The 7824-nt window shown below is 41.1% G+C and overlaps 1 pseudogene; it reads right to left on the bottom strand.

Moving 5' to 3' along the window:
- Positions 1–5430: 5430 nt before the first annotated feature.
- Positions 5431–7587, bottom strand: LOC119516667 (annotated as a pseudogene).
- Between the last annotated feature and the right edge of the window lie 237 nt (positions 7588–7824).

Below are 7824 nucleotides of genomic sequence, written 5' to 3'. Positions count from 1 at the left end.
TGTTTTTTACCAGTAATTTGTAATTTCCTCAGGTCAAAAACCAGGTTTTGTTTTCCTTTATACTGCCACACCTACCAAAGTACCTATAATAGGTGGTAAATTCATACTTGTTGAATTCATCCATCCATTCATTTGAAAAAAGATTTTATATTTCTATTCCCTCTATGTGCCAAAATAATCACTGAGGATGTAATGACAGACAAAAAGAGAGAGATCCTGGATCTTGCATTAGAATGGATTTATGAAATATATTATGAGGAAATGCAATTCCCTATTATATATAAGGAAATAAACCATGTCAGGTAGCATCTTGGGAAGAATTTGTACATCACAAGTTTAATACTTTCAAATTTGGAGTGTATGTTAAGAAGCAAGGTAGCAGATAGAAGAAAAATTATCCATTTCAACAATTTTGGCTAAGGCCTGACCTGGTCACGGACTTCAGGAACTTCTCTTCTTCAGCCATAATCTTCCTATACAGCCAGCCCCATAAACAGGTGGTTAAATATATGAAGCTAATTTTGAGAAGCTGGGGAGATCTTGCTGGCTGTAACAATGGTTTCTGTGAAGGGTCAGGTAATAAATTACTTTAGGCTTTGTGGGCCATGTAGTCTGTGTTGTAAAACCTTAACTCTGCCACCATAGCACAAAGTCAGCCATAAGCAATACTTAAGCAAATGAGCGTGGCTGTATTCCAGTAAAACTTTATCTACAAAAATAGGCAGTGGGCCAGATTTGGGTCCTCTGATACAAAAGACAACTTCCATCATTCATTGAACATTGCAAAGTTCATTCAACACTTAGAGTATTGTGCTTCTTTTAGTTTCAGACAAGAAACTTATTGTGGTCTCCTGAGAGTGAAAAATCTTAAAGTTCATGAAAATACATGAGTTAGTGCAGAAATCAATAGATTTGGTGTCAAGAGACTTGGCTTCTAGCTCCAGTTTGGCTAACAATGAACTATGCATTCCTTAAACTCACTTCTTGTCTTCATCAATTGATAAATGACTTGGGCTACATAGTTTACAGCCATTTTCAAATCTATAAGAAAAAAAGCAATTAAATGTACATATATATGAAATGAAGGAGTGGGAAAACAAACGACACTGATTACTTAAGGAATGACGCAAAAAGACAAATTGAAGGAAAACGCAACTGGGGATGCTGAGTAAATTGATGTTAAATTTACCTACTTTACAATTGTGAGCCTCAGGGGTAGTATTGATTGTATGTATTGGAAGAAATTTCCTTTTAAGAGTCTATCAACTCTCTAACTGATTGCTTACATCCTTAGGCTTGGTTTACTCCTCAATTTTCTCTAAACAACAAAATATAGAAAGGGTCAGGTTGAATTAAATGATTGTGAAACCTGAGGAAGAAATGAATATTCACAATAAATTTCAATCTACTATAGTTCAAGTAAAGGTTACTGTAAACAAGTGGGTGAGTTCCAGATCTCAGAATCAGAGCCTAACACAGTGATTTATTGCAAGTGATTGTCAGGCCCCAGAAAAAGAGTCTAACATATAGAAGGAATGTCTGATCCACGGGCCCTGCTGCTTATCTCATAAATACCAGGTGTGCCATAAACTAAGGGTTGAAGGCTGTTTTAGGAATCCCAGTCACAGTGGCACCTAGACTCCAGGGGGCAGACAAGGCAAGATCAGATATCCCCATAAAGATGAATGACCGCAAACAAGCCAGAAGGCCTGCTTCCTCCACATAGATAATATAGTGCACATCAAAGAAGAGTAGTGTGTTAAAACCCTAGTAACCAGTCAGCAGAAACTGATAAGCACTCACCCAATTGAGGCCCAGAACACACTCAGCAGGACCTTCCCCCCCAATACCCAACGTGGGTTTTTCCTTTAAAAAATGCTGCTCTCAGATAGAGGGCCAGAGCCATTTTTCCTTTCTTTCTTTTCTGATGGCTCCCACCTGCTTTCTTCTGCTTTCTTCCTCTAATAAACCTTAAATTCTCTACTTAAAACATGACTCACTGAGTTTGTGTGGATTCTTGAACGGCTCTGAACCTAACAGTGATTTATTGAGGGAGTTCCTTCAGGTGATGCCTGTAAAGGTGGGGATCAGTTTAGGGCAGGAGAAGATGGTAGGCAAAGAGGTGGGTTCAGGTGAAGTCTAAATTCAGTCTGATTCCACGGGGCAGTTGGGGGGGAGGTGCGTTCTTGGGGCATGAAGGGTACTACACAGTTGCCTCACTTTGAGGCAAGAGGGCTGGGCTTTCCTACCCCTCTCAGTCATTGACTGCAAGTATCCTGGGGAGGCTGGGATCCAGGTGATAAGGTAAGAGGATAGGGTGTGTACCTGTGGGGGTGGGGAGGGGGCTTAACCTCTTAGGCTTTTCTGAGTGAGGTGAATGCATCTGCCAAAAGAATTTCACCACAGAAGGATGACGTTAGCAGCCTATATCCACAGCAGACCCATTTCTCTAAAGATCAAGAAGATAACCACCTCTTCAGTCCTGCCATATCCATCTCCTTCTCCTTCCTCTCTTCTTTCTCTCTAACCTATCTTCTCTTCTTGCCTCTGTCTTGCTCTATACCTACCTAGTCCAGAGTCCTTGTGCAAGTGCTGCCACTGGAGATGGTCTGCCTTAGAATTCCTTGTACATGGATGTCTAGTTCCTGCTCTCTGAACAGCTTTTCCCTTCAGTCCCGGGAACTACCACAGCTAAGCCTCAGTTGCCTGCAGACAGTGGCTCTTCTGCCTAACACCTGACAAGCCCCTTTTTCTGACATAAACACCATTTCCAATAGTTCCTCCTATTAACTCAAGTAGCATTGTAAACTGACAACTGAATTCTCATCTGACTCTGAGAATCATGCTATCCCAAACTCTTGAACTGGGTATTTCTTCACAAAGAACTTAGTGATGCCCATTGCCTCCATTGGATTTGCTCTATCATCCTCCACTTGGGACATTTACTTTCAATATTTACTTGGATTCTAAGCAGATGTGAAAACACTTTGATTCATAACTAACATGTATATTAATGTAACACAGGCTATTGAAAATGACCTAATAAATTGTCTACAGATGCCTACATTATAGTTTGGTTTTTAGACTTATGGAAATTGTGGTAGTTTGAAGCTGTATGTACCCCAGAAAAGTATGTTCTTAAAGTGAATCCATTCCTGTGGGTGTGGACTTGTTTTAAGTAGAATCTTTTGCTGAGTATGATCTTAAGATGTGACACATTCATTCAAGGTTGGTTTTAATTATCTTACTGGAGTTCTTTATAAACAGGATGAATATGGAGAGAGAGACAGAGAGAAAGCCACAGTAGCAGAGAGAAAGCCATGGAAGCCAGAAGCTGAAAGCAATGAAACCTGGAAGAGAAAGGAGAGATGAGCAGACAAACCATGTGCATTGCCATATGACAGAGGAGTCTAGGATCACCAGCAGCTGGTCTTCCGGGAGAAAGCATCTCCTGATGATGCCTTAATTTGGATTTTCCCCGCCTCAGAACTGTAAGCTTGTAAGCTAATAAATTCCCATTTTAAAAGCTAACCCTTTTCTGGTATATTGCATTTCAGCAGCCTAGCATACTAAACAGAAATATAAATGAATAAAACTTTATGAAAACTTTAAAGATCTAAGCTCATTGCGCCTGACACTTTTGGTTGCTTGCTCAAACACAATTTCTCCTTCTTTCTGTTAACTGAACCCATTTTGTCTACAACTACATGTACTGTCCCATGTAATGGCACATGGTTCTCAGACTACAGGGATAGTTGTGTTCCCTGTTTTCCTTGCCTCCATTTTAGTTGACAGTGGTCATATTCTGATTACTTGAAATAAAGAAAAATCTGCTGGGGTTTGGGCTTCAGAGAAAGCTTTTATCTTTCCGCTAAAAGATATGTCCCTTTCAACCCTTTTTTACTGCTTTGAATTCTGAAATTATGGCACACAACTCTAAGAGAAAGGCTGAGAAATTTGCAGAGATTTATGCACTAGCATTGCTGAACTGCTGATTTCAAGCCAGCAAAAACCACTAAAGAATTCTTGTTCTGAGAGGGAAATAAATTCCTATTTGTTTGTTAAAACCACTCTCATTTAAGTTTTCTGTAACTTGTAGCTTAAAATATTTCTAGTTGACACTACTCTCTCAATTCAAGTAGTCAGTTTGAAATCTATTCTATGTCCTTAAACCTGCATATACCTCTAAATATGAGTATTCTTGCAAATTAGAGGAAACACTAAGCCAAATTTCCAAACTATGTTTAAATATGCTCATAGCATTTTAGTAGCCAATCTTGAACTTGAACTCTTGCATTAGCATGAGGAAAATTATTGAATCCTCTGAAACCATAAACCATAGGTAGGAATATTTTTGTGAATTCAGAAATAATCCTGTTTCTAAAGAAGATCACAGGAAACAAGTCACAGGAAATAATTTTCAGTGTAATAATTGAATACATAAATTGGTTAAAATTAATTGAAGAGATTAACATATAATATGTGGATTCTACAGATTTTTAAAAGATAGAACATACTTTGCAGAAATATTCTCTCATATGAAGATACTGGCACTGATGGCAGAAGGAATTCAGTATTTGGGGTGAATAAAAAGCATTTGTTTTGGAGGGACAAAAATTTATAGAAATAGTAGCCTATATCTGCTTATTTTATTCTAATCAGAATACACTGCTATGGGAGTAAAATGTTAAAAATGGTAAATCAGTATAGAGGATAAAAATTTCCCTCTTATTAAAATACAAATAAGTCATTTTCTTCATCAAAAATGTAATCACTATAAATCACTCTAAAAATTTTTATGAAAATCAATGTTTCTTTACATATCTAGAGATAGTTGGGTTATCTCTACACTTTGATTTATTCAAGGATCTTTATTTTTCTTTAGTAGATATTGTTTCTATTGTTACAGTTTGCCACTCTATCCTTCATATCTAACTTAACAGCAGGCAAAAGCACCTATAGAACTCTAGGAAGTATATCCCAGGATAAAAAAAATAGTAGAAATTAAGATTTTTGAAGCATGTTTAATGGAAGGATAACATAGTTATGAACACCCACTCATAGAACCTGAGTTAGTGGCAGCAGGGGAACCTCACAGGAACCCTAGAAGGTGTGTTTTATGAGTTAATATGTTCTTTTTTTTTTTTTTAATTTTTCAAAAAAGTTTTTCTTTACTAGAGAGGTTGTGGGTTTACAGAACAGTCATGCATAAAATCAGGATTCTCATATCCTACCCTATTATTAACACCTAGCATTGGTGTGGAACATTTGTTACAATTGATGATAGCACATTTTTATAACTGTACTAACTATAGTCCATCGTTTACCTTAGGGTTCACTGTCTGTGTAGTATAGTTCTATGGATTTTTAATTTTTTTAAATTATTCTGTTATCATATATGCTACCTAACATTTCTCCTTTTAATATATGCTATCTAACATTTCTCCTTTCAATCACATTCAGATATATATTTCAGTGCTGTTAATTACATTCAAAATGTTGTGCTGCTGTCATCACCATCCATTACCAAAACTTTTCCATCAACCCAAATTGAAACTTGAGAATTTAAGCATCAACTTTCCATTCCCTATCCTCACACCATCCCCTAGTGACCTATATTCTAGATTCTGACTCTGCGAGTTTGCTTATTCTAACTATTTCTAATTGGTGTGATTATACAATATTTGTCCTTTTGTGTGTGTTTTTTCACTCAACATGATGTCTTCCTGGTTCATCCATGTTATCACATGTATCAGGACTTCTTCCTTTTTTTTTATACTCAAGTTAAATAGCAAGATTTAATTTAGTTACTGCTTAATCCTGAATCCTCTTATTACAAAAAAAAAAAACGTTGTAATTAACTATTAATGTTAATGAACTAAAACCTTCCAGAAAGCATGAATCCAAAAGGAAATGTCCAACAGGTGATATGAGCCAGACATTTTTATGATCTTTTCTGTTTCATTCTCAAACATTATAAACATCAATGGAAAAAAAGTTCTCTAGAGTTTTTCAGTTTTATTCTTCTAGAGCACAATTTTTCTGGCCTGTCACTTGAATATGGTCTTCTAATCAGTACACAATACATTGTATCAGTAGACAATACAGTGGCAGTTTTCAGAATCTGCCTGATGAGCTGGGAAAAGAGACCTTTATAAAAGCAAGATAACCTTCTTCCAGAAACACCGGACAACCAGTCTGGATCAAAGGCTTGTTCTTGGTGCCTTTCTCATAGAACTGGAACCACATCCTTACGACTTTGTGTGGATAAGCGATACAGGAGCCACATACATCCCTTGGAAACTGCAGCAGCTTCTGTGAGTCCAAAAAAAAAATGTTGATTTTTTTCTCAGTTCCATTTGTAGAAGAGGCAAATGGACCTTCTTTCTGATACTTCTTTAAACTTTCACAAATAGCAGAACAGATGATATTTCCTGAAATCCCAGCATAGTTGGCAGTTAATCCTTTGCAGAAACCACAAATGCCTTCTGTCTGGTAAACATAGCACACTGGAGTGTATTCATCTGCTTGGAGCCTCTCACTCTCAGTTCTAGCTGCATCCAGGCTTCAACCACCCATATAGCATACATTAAAGAACGTGGGATAAAGGCTGCAGAGCCAGCTGAGAAAATATGCACAACATTGCTATTAAGCACGAAAATGCCGTTAAATTGCTCTTTGGCTTTGGGGTAAAATACAAAGTATACAGCCCTAAATGGAGCAACTCCAGCCAAATTTGGGCCCAAGCCTCTAAAACGTTCCTTTGGTGTCTCCTTTTCCAAGATGGACTTCAGAACCTGTAAGAGCCCAGGTATCATGGAGGTTGGTCTCACCATCCCAGCTCCACTAATGGTCTCCAGATGGACCTGCAGATAGTGCAGACTGCTCGAGAACCTAAACGTGACGATCGCAACATGGTCTTAATGACTTCCAGTGGACAAGGGAAAAGAGCACCAACTGCGCCCCACATCTTCCTGACCTCCTCATCGCATTCTTCCGCGGTCCCTTAACCCCTCCAGCATGTTGCTGGCCAAGTCACTGTCCATGAGCAACTCCCGCAGCCCTTCTGACTGAATTAGCTCCCGGTCTACCCTGAAGAACTCCTGGGTGAAACAGAGCACCACCAAGGCAGTCCAGGGCTCTGAAAACGCTGGACGGGAAAGGGCCACGGAGAAGAATCCAGACGGAAGTGCGGTAAGTTCCGGGCGGCCTGGGCCGCGGGCTGGGAGGAGGCGGGGCGGAGCGGGCCGCTGTGGCGAGGCGGAAGCAGCTCGAGTGGCGCTCACTCACCTCAGCCGCTAAGTGCTCAAAGAGAGAAAAAGCCGACGACGCGGAAAGGAGGGGCGTCAGGGGCGTCACCCCCGCGGAATAAAATCCGCATCCCGGGACTCTGCCCGGAGGGGTAGGGGGAGACGAACACCCTCCACCTGACGCGGGGACCGTCTCCTCCTCCGGGAGCCGGCGACTCGCCCGGGAGGGCCGGGAAACCAAGCGGGACGTGGTGGGGGGGAGGCTGGAGCGGGGGCCCAAGCAGACCCGGGAGGGCGGGGGAGTCGGGAAGCAGGCCCGGGGAGGCTCACCCGCCGGCAAGAGGTGACGCAGCGCGCTCCTTCTGCGGAGTGGCGGTCGCCCTGGGCGCGCCGGCTCTGCGGCCGTCGCCCCCTGCGTGCCCCGGGCGCGTGGCGGCTCCTGGTGGCCGGGTCCGTTCGCCCCGCGGCTCTTAGCGGCCGCGGACGCCTCCTGCCGCGACCCACCTCCCCTCAGGTCAGCTCCCGCCAGGCCTTACCACCGGCCTCTTCATTCCTTTTTACGCTGAGTAATATT

Source organism: Choloepus didactylus, chromosome 20 (genome assembly GCF_015220235.1).
Source record: "Choloepus didactylus isolate mChoDid1 chromosome 20, mChoDid1.pri, whole genome shotgun sequence".
Classification (NCBI taxonomy): Eukaryota; Metazoa; Chordata; class Mammalia; order Pilosa; family Megalonychidae; genus Choloepus; species Choloepus didactylus.
Note: the sequence above shows the minus strand (reverse complement) of the source record. Positions and strands in the feature narration are given on the sequence as shown.